Source organism: Mesoplodon densirostris, chromosome 4 (assembly GCF_025265405.1).
Source record: "Mesoplodon densirostris isolate mMesDen1 chromosome 4, mMesDen1 primary haplotype, whole genome shotgun sequence".
Lineage (NCBI taxonomy): Eukaryota > Metazoa > Chordata > Mammalia > Artiodactyla > Ziphiidae > Mesoplodon > Mesoplodon densirostris.
In genome coordinates, this window is record NC_082664.1 from 47,031,744 (window position 1) to 47,053,244 (window position 21,501).

At 36.3% G+C, this 21,501-nt stretch overlaps 1 protein-coding gene and 1 pseudogene across 7 annotated transcripts in view; one reads left to right on the forward strand and one right to left on the reverse strand.

Moving 5' to 3' along the window:
• Window positions 1–21,501, reverse strand: part of KTN1 (kinectin 1) — a 120,870-nt gene that overhangs the window by 79,152 nt on the left and 20,217 nt on the right. Inside the window, exon 2 of one of the 7 annotated variants that reach the window (XM_060096168.1) lies at window positions 4,982–5,019. The exons of the other annotated variants lie outside the window; for them this stretch is intronic. The gene's annotated coding sequence lies outside the window, so the exon portion shown is untranslated. The remainder of the gene's footprint in view (window positions 1–4,981; window positions 5,020–21,501) is intronic. 7 annotated transcript variants of the gene reach the window in all.
• LOC132488048 (actin-related protein 2/3 complex subunit 1A-like) lies at window positions 10,876–12,007 on the forward strand (annotated as a pseudogene).

Consider the following 21,501-nt stretch of genomic DNA (forward strand, 5'->3'; position numbering starts at 1 on the left):
CTTTGCCAACTACAATTTGAATATACTATTTAAAAAAATGTGTGGTAACTAGGAGTGTAACACAGCCTTCCATTTTTAAATCATGTGAAAAGGTTCTAACGGAAGGAAAAAAAACTTAGCCATTCATTACTTTTTCCCCCAAAATAACCACTTTTAACACTATTAATATTTAGTTTTCCTCTTACTGTACAATGTTCATGAATACTACTATACATGGAAATAAAGAGGCATTAACTATTACCAACACACTAGATATCCATTAAAAGTACCACACTCTTAACTACAAAGAAAACCAAGGTGGTTCATTCCTTCACTTAAAGATTTAAGTCCATTCACAAACTGTGAGCACCTTTATTCCAGTTAACTAACAGCCTCATGACATGGTGGGATACAACAAGGATATGAAAATATAATACAGTAAAAAATCAAAATGCTAGGATATGTCATTTGGCACTAAAATAAATTACAAATAAGATACTTTTCTCAATTTTTTTCAAGGTACCTCTTACTGTAAAAAAAGTTACACTGCAGGGCTTCCCTGGTGGCGCAGTGGTTGAGAGTCCACCTGCCGATGCAGGGGACACGGGTTCGTGCCCCGGTCTGGGAAGATCCCACATGCCACGGAGCGGCTGGGCCCGTGAGCCATGGCCGCAGGGCCTGCGCGTCCGGAGCCTGTGCTTCGCAACGGGAGAGGCCACAACAGTGAGAGGCCTGTGTACCGCACACACACACAAAAAAAAGTTATACTGCAAAAACAAGGGCAATCACCATCCTCTCTTAATAATGTTTAATTAAGAAGCAAAATTTTTAATGGTATTAACTCAACCCTGGACTTACCAAGAGAAGGTTTTAACAAGATGAAGGGGAAAAGGAATCATGTGCTAGCAAAATACTAAAAGGAACTTTATACAGAATTGTTCTTCCCTGATAATTCATGAACTATCCAAGATTTTTAATTTGTTAAACATATTTTACTGTGCCTGTTAGTGGTCACCCAGAAATGCTTTTTTTTTTTTGGTATGCGGGCCCTCCACTGCTGTGGCCTCTCCCGTTGCGGAGCACAGGCTCCGGACGCACAGGCTCCGGACGCACAGGCTCAGCGGCCATGGCTCACAAGCCCAGCCGCTCCGTGGCACGTGGGATCTTTCCGGACCGGGGCACGAACCCGTGTCCCCTGCATCGGCAGGCGGACTCTCAACCACTGCGCCACCAGGGGAGCCCCAGAAATGCTTTTTGAAAGATGTTTTTTGTTGTTGTTGTTGTTGTTGTTTTTGTGGTACGCGGGCCTCTCACTGTTGTGGCCTCTCCCGTTGCAGAGCGCAGGCTCTGGATGCGCAGGCCCAGCGGCCATGGCTCACGGGCCCAGCCGCTCCGCGGCATGTGGGATCCTCCCAGACCGGGGCACGAACCCGTGTCCCCTGCATCGGCAGGCGGACTCTCAACCACTGCACCACCAGGGAAGCCCTAAAAGATGTTTTATTTTTGGTTTTCTGTTTGTTTTAACATGACCATCTACAGGCTACAAAGCCTGTTCAACTTGGCTGGGGAGTTGGGGGAGAAAAAGGACAAAACAATGAGTTAGAACTCTATGGATTTTTGCTTTGAGGAAAGAAAAGAGGCTAAGGCACTTAGCAGCAACCACAGATGCTGAAAAAAGGTCAAGTCAAAGTCAGAAGGGCTTTGATGAACAGCAAACTGCAGCCGCATGCAACTTGGGTCTTAGGAGAGCAAAATCCATGATGAAGCAGAGCAAGAAGCAAACGTTCAGGGAGAAAAGAGGCCATGAGACCACAAGAACTCTGAAACACAGATTCCTCAAATGTTCTGATGACTCTTCTAGTTCCCTTTTCCAGGTACCACATGAGCCTGGGAAGAATCATGATTTCCATTTTGGGATTTTTCAGGAGATTCCCTTCACACAATTCAATTCCCAGTCATGTGAGCTCTCTTTCTGCAACTAGGAAGAGCCCAACCAAAACACCAAGGCAAATTTAAAGTCAAGAAAGTGTTTGCATTGCTTTAATCCAATATTCCTGATTCTTTAGCCCAAGAAATTTACAAAGAAAAGCATATATAAAGATGTTCATAGCAATATTACATATAATACAAAAAACTGAGATAGAATATACAACATCAGAATGGGTTAAATTAGCAAATATCAACTCAATAAAACACTGCTGTTAAAACTGTAGATACGGAGACTTTCTTAAATTCAATTAAATACTGAATAGTCAAAATCACAGTTTTACTTGTATGATCAAAACATCTCATGTATAATAGGTTATTAAGATGAATATGTAAATTAAAGAGTTGTGCCATAATCATGGGTGCAGTCTCGCTTGCCTTAATATTTTAAATTTTGTTAGTTTAAGAGAAACTCATAAAAGTTTTAATTCCTTGCTTATTTTAAAAAATGGCAAAATGAATTAAGTACTACAGTATCAATCAATATACCATAGTTTTACATTATACCCATGGGCATAAGAGTAATATAAAGAGGGGAAAAAAGGTGGCAAAAGGAAACTGGGAATGAAATCCAGGGGAATACAGGGAAAAGAGCAAAGACAGGAAGAGATTTTTTAATTTGGGGGGTGGGGGCATAACGGAAAAATAAAAGAAACAGGAAAGAGAAGGAGAGGTTGAGACAATTAATTTAGCTTAAGGTGACAGGAATCAGGTCATCAAAATTTTCTAAGTCCACAGTAGCAATTCAACGTACGTTTGTTGAGTTAGAAAAACATGGAGACAAGCAGAGGCTCCGATTTTGAGACGATAGCGAAAGTCACCAATGTTAATTTCTTCCATATTAACACATTCCCTTTGTAATATTAAGGACCTTTTAACCTAATCACACCTTAAAACTTAACAGAACCCAATTTTTTTTTTTTTTTTTTTTTTTTTTTGCGGTATGTGGGCCTCTCACTGTTGTGGCCTCTCCCGTTGCGGAGCACAGGCTCCGGATGCACAGGCTCAGCGGCCATGGCTCACGGGCCCAGCCGCTCCGCGGCATGTGGGATCCTCCCGGATTGGGGCACGAACCCATGTCCCCTGCATCGGCAGGCGGACTCTCAACCACTGCGCCACCAGGGAAGCCCATAGAACCCAATTTTAATGTAATTAACAGCTAATGGTGGTACAGATTTCTCTGTCAGGTGAACCAGGAGTGAGCTATCCATGGGTTTCATAAGAAACCAAGCCCAACCAGTGGCTTTTGGACATAAATCTTTCTAGAAACTTATGAAAGATATTGTTCCTGTTTCTCAAAACAAACAAAAAAGTGTACATACTAAGGTGTACATGTAATTTCACAACGTTTCGGACTCCCTGAAAGATATGCATGGATCCCAGGTTAAAAAAACCTGCTCTAGAATAAGAAATAAAAGTTTTCATCCCTGCCCTTCCCTACCCCCCAAAAACCCCAAAATAGATAACAGAATGGATATATATATTTTTTTTTTTCTGTGTTTCATCTAAGTACGTATTATGAATGCTAATCAAATAGTTTTAAGATTCTATTTACTTGCCTTCCTGTAACTTAGGTTTGTTCATACAAAAATTGAGCTGCACCACTGAGTTAAATTTTGTAAACTTCTCAGAAGGCTCGACAATCTCTTCATATTAATATAACAAATAATGTGAACACTAAAATTTCAAATAATATAATTGCTCCTTGATTTTATTTTTACAAGTTCAAGAGAACTACTTAATTAAAAAGGATAAAGCTATATACATAATGATGGGCCCACTGTTTATGATGATAAGGCAATGAAATTAAGTATGGGACATCTACAGAAACATCATACATTTAAACATCACACCATCTGAAATAACACAGTGTAATGCTGTAAAATACATTACCTAACAAACAAGCTGAAAATTATTTATGTTGAGCACAATTAAATACAGTCTGAGACTACAAAAAAAATGAGAATCATTACATTTTTAGAGTAAAATTACAAATATTTTTAATATATAGTTCATTGTTCAACTTTTTAAATTTTTTCTACATTAAAACAAATTTAAGTAACCATGCTGAATGCACAATATTACACTTTTAAAAGTTTAAATAAACACAAATTTAAAAAGAACCGTTACTTATATATTACAAGGAAAAATGCAAGCAGTTTGATAGGTATACTATTGAATTTCAAGTAAATGTAAGAATTTTGAAATCTCTTTCCTTACTACCACAGTATTTTAGTTACTCTTGCCTCTGACATCATTTTCTTTAAACTAAAAGAACATTTAAAACAAATGACAACAAAAAACTAATTTTATAAATTATCTGTGCTTCAATTGATAAAAGTATGTCAACTGGAGTGACTCCACAGAACCAGTAAGAAAAATATAACAAAAATTCAAGACTGAAGTCTGAACAAACTGAAAGTCAATTTTTTTCCACTGATGTATACCGAACAACATACAAGCAAGCATATTTGTAAAGAGCAAGCAAAGATTTGAGGGAAACATAGTTTTCAACCCAGAAACACTTAATTTCTTAAAAGTTCCTGTATAAATCTGTAATGTCTGAACAACTAAATGAATACACCTTTAAAAGATATACAGGCACCAAGAGTAGCCTACAAGAGCTTTATTCAATGTACAACATAGTTATATTATTACTAGAAGTAGCTGTGAAACCTAAGCTGAAAGCTATTATCACAGGTTCTTTGTAAAAATAGAGTTCGTAAGTTAAAAAGTCTACCTGTAACCTGATCATGCTGAATCTAAGTAGTCTGCATTCTAAACATGCCATGTTTCTCTTCCTTTAAATCCATAATAATATCTTATGTTGTTTTTTTAATGTTCAAGTTAATCTTTTTAAGGAAAACTTTATTTATGGAAGTACCATACACTGATAAAAAGTATATTCATGGACAAGTATCACTTACTCAGATTTCCATTACACAACAGAAGTTATCTACAGTATTTTCTGAACCCTTCTTGGTAAAATGTGATTAAACATTATGGTGTCACTAACCTTCAAATAAAGTATGCATGTCATATTCCAGATATATCCTGAAAAAAAATAAATTTTAAGACTGATAAACAGCAATATAATAAAGCACTAAAATAAAGACAAGAGTCTTGACTTTTGGTCCCAATTCTGTCTTGGCTCCAGGGGTCTCTAAAGTCCAAACTACTTAACATGATCTTGGAAATGCCAAGACAAAAAATTTAAGTGGTTCCAAGTTGGTGGTGCCCATAGTGCATGAGGCAGAAGTGAATGCACATCTTCTTTGGTATATTGCTCCCTCAAGCCAGGAACCTCAGGATTTCCAAAGAAGACTGTCATCCAGATAAGAGCCCACAACACAAAATGACAGAAGCCACCATGAGCAAGAGGCAACAAAAATAAACTAAGGAACCACATCCCTAAAGATTCAAGATACTGGAATTAATAGATATAGATTATAACATACACACATAAAGAAGAGGTAACTGGAAAAATGAGCAAAGAACAGAAACTATCAAAAGTAACTGGGTAGATATGAATCAATTAGGACTTCTACAAATAAAAATTATAATCAAAATTTAAAATCCAATGGATAGGTTAACACAGGTGCAAGGACACCAATTAAAATGACTATTTCAATAGGCTAAATAGATCTGATGACAATGAATTAAGTCAATGCAGATAGAGGACAAGGCAACTATTAGAGCATGGTGAAGGACTTCCCTAACAGTCCAGTGGTTAAGACTCTGTGCTTCCAATGCAGGGGGCGCAGGTTCAATCCCTGGTCGGGGAACCAAGATGGTCCCACATGCCACTTGGCGCGACCCCCCCCCAAAAAAAAGAGCATGGTGAAAGTGAGGAAGGAGTCTAAGACAACTCCTATGTTTCTAGCTTGGACGGAATCTGTAAATTATGAAATCACATGTCAAGTTCAAGAATACAGGAATAGGTTTTTGTCTGGGAGTTTTAGATATGATTTTGAGGAATATAAACTACAACCAGCTACAGAATATCAGCAGTCAATTGAGTAGACAAAATCAGCACTAAGAAGGCACTACAGGTTCTAAATTGGGGAACCAAAAGGAACAACTCTCTAAAAAGTCCAATTTCCCCTCCTCCCTAGTATCAAATCTAAAAACCTTTGCCTTGTCCTTTGTATCAAATCTTCACTTATCCTTCAAAACACAGCCCAAATCACACCTATGAAAATATCTTTTCAACTGCCATCTTCCACAACAGTCTATTAATTCACTTTGTATAGTTATTTAGCACCAATTAGTATACGTCAACCTTGTTTTCCAGGGCATTCTGAATAAACAACAGTACAAAAGGCCACAATGCCTGCCCTTATAGGGTTAACATTCTACTAAAAGGAAGACAGTCCAGCAATTAATATACAGTATATGAGACAGAACACAACCTGACACATTTGAGCAAGAACAATAAAGACAATGTGGTTAAGTATAATGAACAAGAGGAAAAGTAGTAGAAGATGAGGTTAAGGAGATCATTTGAAGGGGGCAGGGGGCAGTGAACAAATCATGTAGTTTCTTACAGGCAAATGGAAGGGCTGTGGCTTGTACTCTGAGTAATATGGGAAACCCAACAGAGGGTTTTGAGTAGAAAAAGGGTATAGGGAGAAGGTGACAGCAGGGAAAACTTAAGAGACAACTGAAGTAATCTAGGTAACAGATGATCAGAGCAAGCTGGTAGCAAGAGGGGTAGTAAAAAGTAGTCAAATTCTGAGTACACTATGAGGGTAGAGAAAAGAGGATTTGCTGAGGACTGGAAAACGGGGTGTGAGAGAACAAGCAAAGACAAAGACAACTCCAAAGCTTTCAGACTACGCCAAAAATAAGAGTTGCCCTTTACTGAGAAGGGGGAAGTGTGGAAAGGACATGGTTGGGGTTAAAGACCAGGAGTCAGGTTTTAGACAGGTGGAGATATCCAGCAGACAGCTAAACAAAGAGTGCTTAGGCAGGTGAGGAATACATGCTAAAAATATAAATTTAGTTGTACCCAGCATATAAATTATATTTAAAGCCATAAGCTTGGATAAAATCACCAAGGAAATGGGTATAAACAGAGCCCAGGTCTCAAGACAGAGCCCCTGGACAATTCAACAACAGGAAGATGAAGAGGAACTTACAAAGGAAACAGCAAAGGAGAAGTAGAAAGAAAATTAGGAGAATGTCACCCTGATTGCTAAATGAATAAAGTATATTAAGAAAGAGAGATTAATCAACTTTGTCAAATGGTGTTAGTAAATAAGTACAGTAAAAACTATTGATAGAAATTGACTATTGGATTTTAGCAACAGAGACATTAGTGGTGACTATGACCAAAGCAGTAGAGTGGTGGTGATCAAAACCTGACTGAAATGAAGTCAAAAGTGAGAACTCCAGCAGGTGTGAACAACTCTTTGGAGAAGACTTCCTGTGAAGTAATAAAAGAAATGCAATGGAAGCTGGAGGGGAATATGAGGTTGGGGCTTTGGTTTTTAAAGTTTTTAAAGGCAGGAGAAATAACAGCATGTTAATATGCTGATAAAGATAATCCAGTAGAAGCGGAAAGACTGATGATGCAAGAGAGTGAGGGGTGAGGGACAATGTTCTCAAATGGCAAGAGGAAAAGAATTTGGTGTACAAATTCTGAAGAGACTAGCCTTAGATGGAAACATAGGCAAGGAGGTAGATACAGTATAGAAGTTTGTAAAAATTATCCTCCTAACGTTACTATTTTCTTAATGAAATGGGAAACAAAGTTTAGTTCAGAGTAAGGGTGGAAAGGGTGGCGCTGGTGGTCCTATAAAACACATTATAATTATTACACTGTTATTTTTTACTTATAAATTGTGTTCATTTTGATTCTCCACTTAAATTTAAAACTTTGGAGAATACAGGGTGCTTAGCAGTGTTGCACAAATAGATTCACTGACTTTAAATGAATTTATGATCCACCTGAGGAAGTACATAGTATCAATAAAACAGAGCATAAAAACCAAACCTGAGCCTCAATGAGGTCTACTCCTCCAGCTCAAGCACCTTGCCTACAGATATTTCTCTTCCTCCTAAAATCCTAGAGCACTTATTCTCTATGCACAAATTCATAGCATTCTATGAGACAGAGGATAATTGTGTAACAATTATAGGAAAGTAGCAATGTGCTGCAGTGTGATAAAAGATAAAAGAACAGAAAATAATGGAACTCAAAACTTAAAATAGATTCAAATTGATTTTTAAAAATTTAAATCAATTTATCTGATCGTTCAGATCAAATAAAGATATCCAGACAGATTAAAATTTTAAACTTAAGAAAATGTATAAAATACTTGGAAGAAAACACAAAAAAATAAGTAGATTCACCTTATATTGTACAGCTGTATATGTTTAAAAGTTTACATGTGTATTAAGTCTACAGTAAGTTTTTAAAAACTTGATTCTACAAATAAATAAGAAAAAGACACCAATGAGAAAAACAAATTATTAATCATTTACTGAAATGGCCATCAAAATATAAAAACTTACCTAAATTTCCATTCTCTACACCAAATGTATAATGTCCCCAGAGCCCACAATACAATTATAAAATTATCTTTTAAAATAAGAGGAAAAACATTCAAAGCAACCAAAAGATAAGATAATCTAGCAAATCAAACACTGAGTTGCCTGACATGGGAACTCCATTTACAACAGCTTTTTTAAAATTAACTTTACAGATTACACTGAAATCTTAAAGCTGAGGTGCAATTTCTCCTTGTAAACTGCAACATGTACTTGTTTCTATGACTCACACAGTATTAACATACCCTTTAAGTTATTTCAGCAATACCCATTCTAGAGAACTGCTACCCCAGTCTGAAACAAATCCAACTAATACCAGAGATGAATAATGAAATTTCATTTCTCCATTAGTTATCGTATTACAACACATGAAACTTCTAGTTCGTTTTTTTTTAACCAAACTTACTTTTTTTCCTTTAATGCAAGACTAGATAAATCAGTTTGAACAGCTTCTCCAAGAAAATGAAAAGTATCTGTGTAGCTGGTAGCTGCTGAGAGTTATACCAATATCTTTCAGACTTCTGCTTACCCATCAAGCCCCAACTAGTCCATTCTCCCAGGAAAAGACACTGCTCATTTAAAAACATATCCACAGGACTTCCCTGGTGGAGCAGTGGTTAAGAATCTGCCTGTCAATGCAGGGGACACGGGCTCGAGCCCTGGTCCGGGAAGATTCCACATGTCATGGAGCAACTAAACCCGTGCGCCACAACTACTGAGCCTGCACTCTAGAGCCCGGAGCCACAACTACTGAAGCCCGCGCACCCAGAGCTTGTGCTCCGCAACGATAAGCCACCACGCACCACAACAAAGAGTAGCCCCCACTCGCCACAACTAGAGAAAAGCCTGCACGCAGCAACAAAGACCCAATGCAGCCAAAAATAAACAAATCAATAAGTAAATTTTAAAAAATTAAATTAAATGAATAAATAAATAAAAACATATCCACAGGAGATAACCTGGTTAAAAGTTTATTCTGTAAAGAAAGCTAACTTATGATAACTTAATTAGACAAATTAAAAGCTTTAATACCAAAAATTTAATAATACATTTAAATAATCAGTATTTCAAAACAATATGTAAAAGTTACAAAGATTATGAAGATAAATCATCAAAATTGTTCAAAAATTAACACCATTCAAAAATTAACATTAAAACATGAAGTTCACACCAATGACGTAATTGTAAAACAGCTATACCATATATACAAGACTGCCTTCCCCTAAAATCTAGTCTTGACCTACCTTTACTTTTTCACAAGGCCTCTGAGTTGGAAAGGGCCATCTAATTAAAAGACTGGACCCAGCTGAATGGTCAATGAGCCTATGCTTATGAGGAATCAGCACCTCCCATAAGCTCCTTTTACAAAGACATTAGAATATTCTTCCTAGTTGTGATCCAAAATCTTTTCCTCCCGTAACTTCTCCTTGAGGCCCTCTAAGTGCCCTAACCTACTCATCTATGTCCAATCCCACTACAACAAGGCAGTCCGAGTAATGTATGGTACCAGTTAAATTTATCAACAAACAGAAAACCTACTTCAAACCCTATCATCCTTTAGGAAAGTTTTGCTAGGGTATTAAAAATTGATCGTAATAGACTGATAAAATAACTCTTAAGTACATCACCGTAGGTCACTCAACAATTAAAGTACTAAAATAATAAAATGTTATATTTATTCTTGCCTATTCCTAAAAAACACATAATACTTAAGATCATTTCACAAACTAAACATGAAATGTAAATGACAAGCCAAAAATGTCAAATAATATCCAAAAAAACTCTAAGGGAAAAGCTTCACTATAAAACAAGAATCTTTACATCTTGCCCAAGAACTGTCAAATAAATGCAACATAAAAGCCCCAAATACATGTGAAAAATTTAGTATATAATCAGAGAGCTATTTCAAATCAGTAAGTAAATCTATGGATTATTTAATAAATAGTATCAGCACAAATGACAGCCATTTCAGGGGGAAATTCAGCCCCTACCTCAATTATATATGGATCAAAGCTTTAAAGGTTAAAAAGTTAAACCATGAAAAAACTAGAAAACAAATGTATTTCTTTCAATCTAAAATAATTTTGTTTTGTAAAAGGCTTTTTCTATGTCTCATGTAAAACCCAGAGCCATAAAGGAAAAAACTAGAAAATCTGACTAGAAAACATTGTAAAGACTGTATGGGAAAAAATAAGTGACTAACTCAAAAAAGACAAAGGTCTGGTAGGCTTAACTTACAAACATCACCTGAAATGTGAGAAAAAGATAAACCTGGCCGGAGCCTGTTCGCATCGACTGACCAGAGTCCACAAACTCCATGCTCCGAGCCCGTCCGGATGGCCCTGACCCCCAGCTTTCTGTCCTTTGAAAACACTAAGAATAATATCCCTGCATCAATTTTTACTAGAGCCAATTACCTGTCATGCCTGGAACAGGTATCGTACCCAGACTGCCCTTAGTCCAAATAACGACGAAGTCCATATCTATAAGATGGGAGCCAGTGGGTGAAAATTCATGAACTCAAGGAGCACAATGGACACATCACAGGTGCCGACTGCACTCCCAAGAGTGACTTCATGGTCACTTGTGGGGCTGACCGCAATGCCTACGTCTGGAGTCTGAAAGATGGTATCTGGAAGCCGACCCTGGTGATCCTGAGAATTAACGATGCAGCCACTTCTGTCAAGTGGTCCCCGCTACAGAACAAATTTGCTGTGGGCAGCGGAGCATGACTCATTTCTGTTTGTTACTTGGGAGTCCGAAAATGACTGGTGGATAAGCAAGCACATTAAAAAACCCATTCGCTCCAGTCCTCAGCTTGGATTGGCATCCCAACTATGTCTTGCTTGTTGGATCCTGTGATTTCAAATGCAGAGTGTTTTCTGCCTACATTAAAGAAGTGGATGAGAAGCCAGCCAGTACACCCTGGGGCAGCAAGATGCCTTTTGGTCGGCTGATGTCAGCGTTTGGTGGCAGTGGCACTGGCGGCCGGGTGCATGGGGTCAGCTTCTCCGCCAGCAGGAGCCACCTGGCCTGGGTCAGCCACGACAGCACCGTGTCCGTTGCCGATGCCTCAAAAAGTGTGCAGGTCTCAACTGTGAAGACAGAGTTCCTGCCTCTCCTGAGTGTGTCCTTCATCTCGGAGAACAGAGTCGTGGCTGCTGGCCATGACTGCTGCCCCATGCTCTTTGACTACAATGACCACGGCTGCTTGACCTTCGTCTCCAAGCTAGACATCCCGAAACAGAGCATCCAGCACAACATGTCGGCCATGGAGCGCTTCCGCAACATGGACACACGGGCCACAACTGAGAACCACAACACGGCCCTGGGGATGCTGCACCAGAGCAGCATCACTCAAGTGTCTATTCATGAGGTGGACAAGCAGGATTGTAGCATATTTTGCACTACTGGCATCGACAGAGCCGTGACCTTTTGGGATTTCAAAACCTTAGAGTCTTCTATCCAGGGCCTTCGGATAACGTGAAGCTGAGCAAGCCTCCCAAACCCAGCATGAGGACAGGCTACACTGGGAAGCTCTGCCATTTGCACGATGGGGAGGAGAGCCAGCCACCAGGAAACACTGAAGACACATATGGCGCAAACCTTGTTGTGTGTTTTGTTTGAGGATAACTGGTAAAGTGTTGGTTTTTTAAAAGCAGCAGTGATTTGGGTTTTCTTTTTTGTTTTGCTCTTTCATTCTATTCTTGACCAAAGCTTCTCTTTAAGTAGTTTATTATGGAAAATTGTCACACTAACTTAAAGGAAAGGGTGGGGGTGGTATGTAAATTGTCTGCTAAAAAATTAAATAAAAATACTGAACGTGGAAAAAAAAAAAGATGAACCTGAGAGAGAAAGGTTAAAGGACACGTTTAGAAGATTCCTAGGGGGAAAAAAGATATCCAATAAATACATATACAGTACACTATTAACCCAAAGAGGAACACACCAAGACAGATTGTAATCAAAATGACAAAGATCAAAGATAAACAGAGAATACTAAAGCTATACGGGAAAAGCAACAAATAACACACAAGGAAACTCCGTAAAGCTATCAGCTGATTTTTCAGTAGAAGCTCCGCAGTCCAGAAAAGAGTGGCATGATATACTTAAAGTGACAAAAGGGAAAAACCTACAACCAAGAATAGTCTGCCCAGCAAGGCTCTCGTTCAGATTTGACGGAGAAATCAAAAGCTTTCCAGACAAGCAAAAGCTAAAAGAAGTCAGCACGACCAAACCCTCTTTACAAAAAATGTTAAAAGAACTTCTCTGGGCAAAAAAGAAAAGGTCACAACAAGAAACAAGAAAATTATAGAATGAAAAAGCTCACTGGTAAAGGCAAACATAAACGTAGGAAATCATCCATACACAATGCCAGTAAGGAGGTTTAATTAAAAGACTGAAGTAGTAAAATCATCTATATCCACATAAGCAGTTAATGGATACACAAAACAATTAGATGTAAACTATGTTATCAAAAACAGTAATCACTGGAGGGAGAGAGTACAAATGCAGGGTATTTTAAATGCATTTAAAATTAAGAGATCAGCAACATAAAACAGTCATATATATATATACATATATATATACACATACACATAGACACATACATATATACACTGCTATACAAAAACCTCATGGTTAGGTACAAACCAAAAATCTACAATAGATATACACACAAAAAAGGAAAAGGAATCCAAACATAACATGAAAGATAGTTATCAAATCACAACACAAGAGAACAAAAGAGGAGGGGGGAAAAGACCTACAAAAACATAATCCAAAACAACTAACAAAATGGCAATAAGAACATACATGTCAATAATTACCTTAAATGTAAACAGACTAAATGCTCCAACCAAAGACACAGACTGGCTGCATGGGTACAAAATCAAGACCCATATATATCTGCTGCCTACAAGAGACTCACTTCAGATCCAGAGACGCAATCAGCCTAAAACTGAGGGGATGGAAAAAGATATTACACACAAATGGAAATCAAAAGAAAGCCAGAGTACCAATACTTACACAAGACAAAACAGACTTTAAAATAAAAACTATTACAAGAGACAGAGAAGAACACTACATAATGATCAAGGAATCGATCCAAGAAGATGTAACATTTGTAAATATATATGCACCCAACACAGGAGCACCTCAATATATAAGGCAAATATTAACAGACATAAAAGGAGAAATAAACAGTAACACAGCAAGAGTGGGGGACTTTTAACACCCCACTCATATCAATGGACAGATCATCCAGACAGAAAATCAATAAGGAAACACAGGCCTTAAATAACACATTAGATCAAACGGACTTAGTTGATATTTATAGAGCATTCCACCCGAAAGCAGAAGAATACACATCCTTTTCAAGCACACATGGAACATTCTCCAGGACAGACCACATGGTAGCCCACAAAACAAGCCTTGGTAAATTTAAGAAAACTGACACCATATCAAGCATCTTTTCTGACCACAATGCTATGAGACTAGAAATCAAGTACACCAAAAAAACTGCAAAAAACACAAACATGCAGAGGCTCAACAATATGCTACTAAACAACCAATGGATCACTGAAGAAATCAAAGAGGAAATTTAAAAAATACCTGGAGACAAATGAAAATGAAAACACAACAGTCCAAAACCTATGAGATGTAGCAAAGGCAGTTCTAAGCAGGAAGTTATGTAGCAACAAAGCTTACCACGGGAAAGAAGAAAATTCTCAAATAAACAACCGAACATTAAGCCTAAACCAACTAGAGAAAGAGGAACAAACAAAGTTAAAGTTAGTAGAAGGAAAGACACTGAAGATCAGAGCAGAAATAAATGATATAGACTTTAAAAAAATAGAAAAGATCAATGAAAGTAAAAGCTGGTTCTCTGAAAAGATAAACGAAATTATTAAACTTTTAACTAGACTCATCAAGAAAAAAAGGGAGAGGGCCCAAATCAATAAAATCAGAAATGAAAAACTAAAAATAGAGTTGCCACATGAGCCTGCAGTCCCACTCTTGGGCATATATTCAGAGAAAACTATAATTCAAAAAGATACATGAACCCCAATGTTAATAGCACTATTTACAATAGCCAAGACATGGGAACAACCTAAATGTCCATCAACAGATGAACAGATAAAGAAGATGCGGTATATATATATATATATATATATATACATACACACAATGGAATACTACTCAGCCATAAAAAAGAATGAAATAATGCCATTTGCAGCAACATGGATGGACCCAGAGAGTCTCCTACTAAGTGAATTAAGTCAGACAGAGAAAGACAAATACCATATGATATCATTTATATGTGGAATCTAAAACATGACACAAACCAACTTATCTACGAAACAGAAAAAGAATCGCAGACATAGAGAACAGACTTGTGGTTGCCAAGGGAGAGGAGGGTACAGGGGAGGGATGGACTGGGAGTTTGAGATTAGCAGACGCAAACTATTATATATAGAACGGATAAACAACACAGTGCTACTGTATAGCACAGGAAACTGTATTTGATATTTTGTAATAAAACAGAAAAGAATATGAAAAATTATATGTGTGTGTATATATATGCATAACTGGATCACTTTGCTATACATCTGAATCACTGTAAATCAACTATACTTCAATATTAAAAATCAGACTTAAAATAAATAAACAAAATAAAATACAACCAGAAAATAAAAAAGAGATCAATGTAGAACAGTTTGCAAGTGACATCTCCAAATAAATTCTGATTGTTGACCCTTAAAAAAAAAATTTATAACCATAGATTCTTAAATTCACGTCTACAGTCTCTGCCAGTCCAGAACACCCCCAATGTTTCTACCAAAAATATTAACACAAAAATGGCTCCAAGGCCATGAAAGACTCTGGAAAAAAATTCCTTCTACCCAGTCTGGCCTGAACAGTACAGTATTTTCAGATACACTCCTGTTGAAGGTGAACTTACAATAGAAAGTGAAAAAAATCAAAGATACAAACAGGGATTATATCCCCAAGAATTCCAAATAGAATAATGTGGCAGACTATAAAAAATAATTTTTTCAGCTATTAGAAGCATAAATTAAATCACACATATGGAAAAAAAATAAAGCACTCATATAAAAGACCAGAAGGTAAAAATTAAAGAAACTGTAAATTGTGTATAAGCATCCACAAACATATGTGCATACAGACATGCAGACATTAAAAACTAAATGAATTGATAATTATACACAGCTGAAGAATTATCAAACAGAAAGACAGAGCTTATAAAAACTGGCAATGCAGCACAAAGGAATACATTAGGGAAAACATGAGAGAAAAATTAATAGGCATGAAGGAAAGAATGAGAAGGTCCAATAAGTCAAATGGGAATTCAAGGAGAGAAAGGAATCAAGAAAGGTAATATTTGATGACAAAATGGCGAAGAATTTTCAAAACTGCTGAAAAGATATAAATCAATTCCAAAAGGGCAACAAAATCTGGACAGCATAAATAAAAAGAAACAAACCTAAATATATGTATAGTAAAATTATATAACTCAAAAGATGCAAAGTAGGTCTTAAAAGCAACATTAAAAAATTACCTGTAAGAGAATAAAATTAGACATATATTACTCAGCAATAGAAGCCAAAGGATAATGGAATAAAATCTCCATAAAAACAATGACCACTAACACAGAATTCCAGATCCAGCAAAACACTGGAATATTCATTTTTCAGAAGCAATAGAGTCTATCAGCTATGTGTAACAAATTTAATTTAGCAAACAATTATAAATACTTAATCTAAAATTTAATAATCTAACATGTAGTTTCTGTAAATGAGCAATACTTCTCCCTACCAGAATACGATTGAGAATATTACCAAATTCTTTCATTAGGGATTACATCTAACCTTTTTCTTAATAAGCTTTTCAGGAAGCCAAGGGAAAAAGTGCTAGTAAAGAATTTTCTCTCTGGTCCCTCAATTACAGTGTTCAGAGCTTCCGAGCATAAAATCATATAAAATTAGGACAAAACTTCACAGCATTTTACAATCAAGTACACTAATTAAATAACAGTAAAATCCTGATTATCTTTTCTAAGACTATACAATCTATTCTGAAGTCTACATTTCAAGTTCTACACTTCTACAGTCTAAATTTCAATTTTTATTTTAACAGTATTCCACAAACTCCTAAATCTGCTATTTAAAAGAAAGTAGAGACACAAAATCTACACAAACAACAAAATTGTGAATAAACAGCAAAATCTTATACATATTCAAAATGAAAGCATATACAAATAAGGATAGTAAAATAAGGTAGGAAACTACTTATATATTTTCATTTTCCTATTTTTTTCTGAAACATTACCTCTGTTAATAAATTATTAACCCATGGTGAAGTTAAAGAATCTTAAAATAGTAAGAAATTTTCCCATCCCCATTCACTGAAATCAAGCAGCATTTGCTTTTATACTCAAAATCTTATGTAGACAACTTCTAGTGAAATTGTATCTTGAAAATTATGGTTTAAAAAAATTCACTAAAGATTTTTACTTACTTGTTATACAAGGTTTGCTTTATACTACTGAAATTTAACATGCCAAATCAGTGACTCTCCTACTGATCTGTATGTTCTCTCCTGAATACCTGCAAGCCCAACACAGTCAGGGCTCAACACATAGCACTGTCAGATTTTAACTGGCTAAAAGACAACCAGCATGAATCTGGGAAGAAAAAAAAGTTTACTTCATTAACATAAATAGCTTTATACAGGTAGTCCTTATGATTATGGATTTTCTTTCAAAATAAACCTTCCTAAATATAGTATACATCAATCCTATTTGTGTCCATCAGTACTGTGACACATAACATCAGGGACTTTTTATCATAATATGGACTTCATTGTAACAATCTGGAAGCTGCAAAAGAAGTATATAACAGAAAATAAAAATCAAAAAGTCCTGATAAAATTACCATTAATTGGAAATAAGTACACACTTTGTATTTTAACATTTAAGCCTACAGCAGCAGCCCCCACCAAAAAAAAAAAAAATTTTTTTTTGGCTGTTGGTTCCATCCTTGATATTGTTCCCAATAAGCAACCAAAGCAAAAAACAGTGAGAGAAGTTAATCTAAGAACGATACCCAAGAAAAACTCGCATCTCTAGAATTTCACCAAATGAATTCCCACATTCTTAAAGTTGGTTTATAGATTACCTAGTTACAAAATTGAAATACAGTAAGCCTTCAAAATTTGTGATTGCCAAGACTCCCTTTCAAACAGCAGAAATATGACTTAAGAGGTTCAAAGGTGATCAGTTATTAGAAACCTAAAATATAGCACCAAAAACAATACTTAGGAATAAATGCAACCAAGGAGGTGAAAAACCTGCACAATGAAAACTGTAAGACAATAATGAAAGAAACTGAAGATGATACAAATAAATGGAAAGATATTGTGTGAAAAGATAGTGTGTTCATGTACCAAAAGAATTTTAATACTGTTAAATGTCCATACTACCCAAAGTCATATAGCTATAGATTCAGTGCAATTCCTACCACAATTCCAACAGCATTTTTTACAGAAAAAGGAAAACAATCCTAAAATTCATATGGAACCACAAAAGACCCCAAACAGCCAAAGCAAACTTGAGAAAGAAAAAAGCTGGAATAATCACACTTTATTTCAAATTATACTACAAAGATATAGTAATCTAAACAGTATGGTAGTGGCATAGAAACAGACAAACCAATGGAACAGAATCAAGAACCCAGAAATAAATCCACATATATACAGTGAACTAATATTTGACATGGGAGCCAAGACTACACAATGGGGAAAAGATTGTCTCTTTAATAAATGGTGCTGGGAAAACTGAATATTCACACACAAAAGAATGAAACTGGACCCCTATCTTACAACACTCAAAAATTAACTCACAATGCATTAAAGACGTAAATGTAAGACCTGAAACCATAAACCTCCTAGAAGAAAACACTGGGGAAAAGCTCTTTGACACTGATCTTGGCAGTGATTTTTCGGTGTATGACATCAAAATCATATGCAACAAAAATAAAAATAGACAAGTGGGACTACATCAAACTAAAAAGCTTCTACACAGCAAAGAAATGATCAACAAAATGAAAGGGCAATCTACAGAATGGAACAAAATATTTGCAAACCATATGCCAGATAAAGGATTAATATCTAAAATATATAAGAAATTCATACAACTCAAAAGCCAAAAAATATATATTTTTTAAATGAGCAAAGGACCTGAATAGACATTTTTCCAAAGAAAATGGCCAACAAGTACATGAAAAGGTGCTCAATATCACTGATCATGGGGAAAATGCAAAGGTCAAAACTACAATAAGATATCACCTTACACCTGTTAGAATGTCTATCATCAAAAAGACAAGAGATAACAGTGCTGGCAAGGATATGGAGAAAAGAAAACCTCTGTGTACCGTTGGTGGGAATGTAAATTGGTGCAGTCACTGTGGAAAACAGTATGGAGGTTCCTCAAAAAATTAAAAATAGAACTACCATATAATCCAGCAAACCCAATTCCACTGGGTAAATATGCAGTGGAAATGAAATCAGTATCTCGAAGAGACATCTCCAACATGATATCCATGTTCACTGCAGCATTATTTATAATAGCCAAGACATGGAAACAACCTAAGAGTTCACTGACAGATGAATAGATTTAAAAAGTGAGATACATATATACAATGGAATATTATTTGGCCACGAGAAAGAAGAAAATCCTGCCATTTGCAATATCATGGACAGACTTTGAGAGCATTATGCTAAATAAGACAAAGAAAGACAACTACTGTATGATATCACATGTGGAATCTTGAATTCATAGTAACAGAGAAGAGTGGTGGTTACCTGGGGCTTTGGGGAGTTGTTTTTTGAGGGTACAAACTTGCAACTAGTACATTAAAAAGTCCTGGAGCTCTAATGCGCAGCAGTGATTACAGTCAACGATAATGTATTATAAACTTCAAAGCTAACAAACTTACACAATGTTATGTCAATTATACCTCAATAAAGCTAGAAAAAAATGAAAGACAGTCACAAGCAGAGGTCCTTATCCTACAGCCATCTTGCTCTGAACACTGCTTAGAAACCGTATTTACACAACCTCAAGAGCCATGCAAAGATAGATACAGTACTGCCTTCAACAGACAGTACACAGCTGCCAGCATCCTACATTTCAAGATTCCCAAAAGACTTCTGCTTTCCCCACTATTAGAAGATGCCTGAAGAGGTTAAAAAAAAAAAAAAAGTAAAAGTAAAAGCTATCATATACTAAAAATAGCAGAAAGCAATCGAATTAAAATAGGTGAACTCACTGTGTGTAAATCCAGACAATGTCACTAACTAAAAAATTTAGGAGCATCGAAAGTCATTCACTATAAACAAGTCATTTCAATGTCTTTTTTTTTAAATAAAAGGTTTACTAAATTAGGAAAAATTAGAATGTCTGATTTTGGCAAAACACTTGATAATGTACACAAGCTATCCTTGGAAACAAGACAGATAAGTACTAAAACATGGCCAAAGAGTAGTAGAAACTAGAGAATATTTAATAGGTTAAATAATCATATCCCAAAGTTGTCAATTAATAGTTTAGAAAGAGTATTGTTATGTATCAGACTCCGTTCTTTGCCTGACCTTAGTCACATTTTAATCCATCCATTACCCTGATAATACGACAAGCTTGCCAGTTTACAAAGATGTGCTGAACTCAGAATAGGAGAACAAAGGACAAACCAACTAAAAATGTTTCATAAAATAAGATTTTTATTTATCCTTTGCTACCAAACTCTTTCAGTTCCCTAGCTGGAACAGCAGGAATTCCAACAGCTATCTCAGATAAGGAGGGATACCATGTTATTACAATCTACAGACCTACCTCATATAATGGTTCAGTTAACTGGTTTTTATCAAATAACTCTTGAAAAGTACTACTTTTCAAACGACTATTTTAAACATTAGTTATTATTCACCTAAAATACACAAAATATTTTATGAAAAATAAAAATTTCAACATTATAATTTCAGCTAAAGGTACACTCAACAATTTAATCAATACAATGGTATCCAGTTGGAACACATATGTATTGATGTACTACACACATTTGGATGAACCGAGAACATGTGCTTTGTGCACATATTGCCAAGCAAGAGGGATGCAAAGCTATCATCTCCTACAACTCTTCAGTATTTTCTGCCTGTATTCTATTTCCACATTGCTTAAAGGACTTGTGTTTGGCCTTTATTCCACTAAAAGTGCTTATCTGTACCACAACTTGACTTTTAAGTGCAGACTGAATGTAAGATAACCCTGAGCTCCAGAAAGGCTGAAATTGGTGAAAAAAATGGTATAGTAAGAATAGACTTTCCAAAGAATTACACCTCATCAACTGCTACCACAACCAAGTTTTCTCTTCCTCCTTTGGCAAGTATAATACAATACGCCTTCATTTTATCACATTACATTTTTTTAAACAAATTTATTTATTTATTTATTTATTTATTTTTGGCTGCATTGGGTCTTCGCTGCTACACGCGAGCTTTCTCTAGCTGCGGCGAGTGAGGGCTACTCTTCATTGCGGTGCACAGGCTTCTCATTGAGGTGGCTTCTCTTATTATGGAGCACGGGCTCTAGGCGCACAGGCTTCAGTAGCTGCAGCACGCGGGCTCAGTAGCTGTGGCTCATGGGCTCTAGAGCACAGTCTCAGTAGTTGTGGCACATGGGCTTAGTTGCTCCACGGCATGTGGGATCTTCCCGGACCAGGGCTCAAACCCATGTCCCCTGCATTGGCAGGCAGATTCTTAAGCACTGTGCCACCAGGAAAGTCCCTATCACATTACATTTTAAGATCAAGTGTATTTATTTACTTTCAAAGTGTTGCTTACACTTGTATAAACTCATCTTCATTGCTAGATTAATATTTTCCTATGTATAAAAATTGGTTG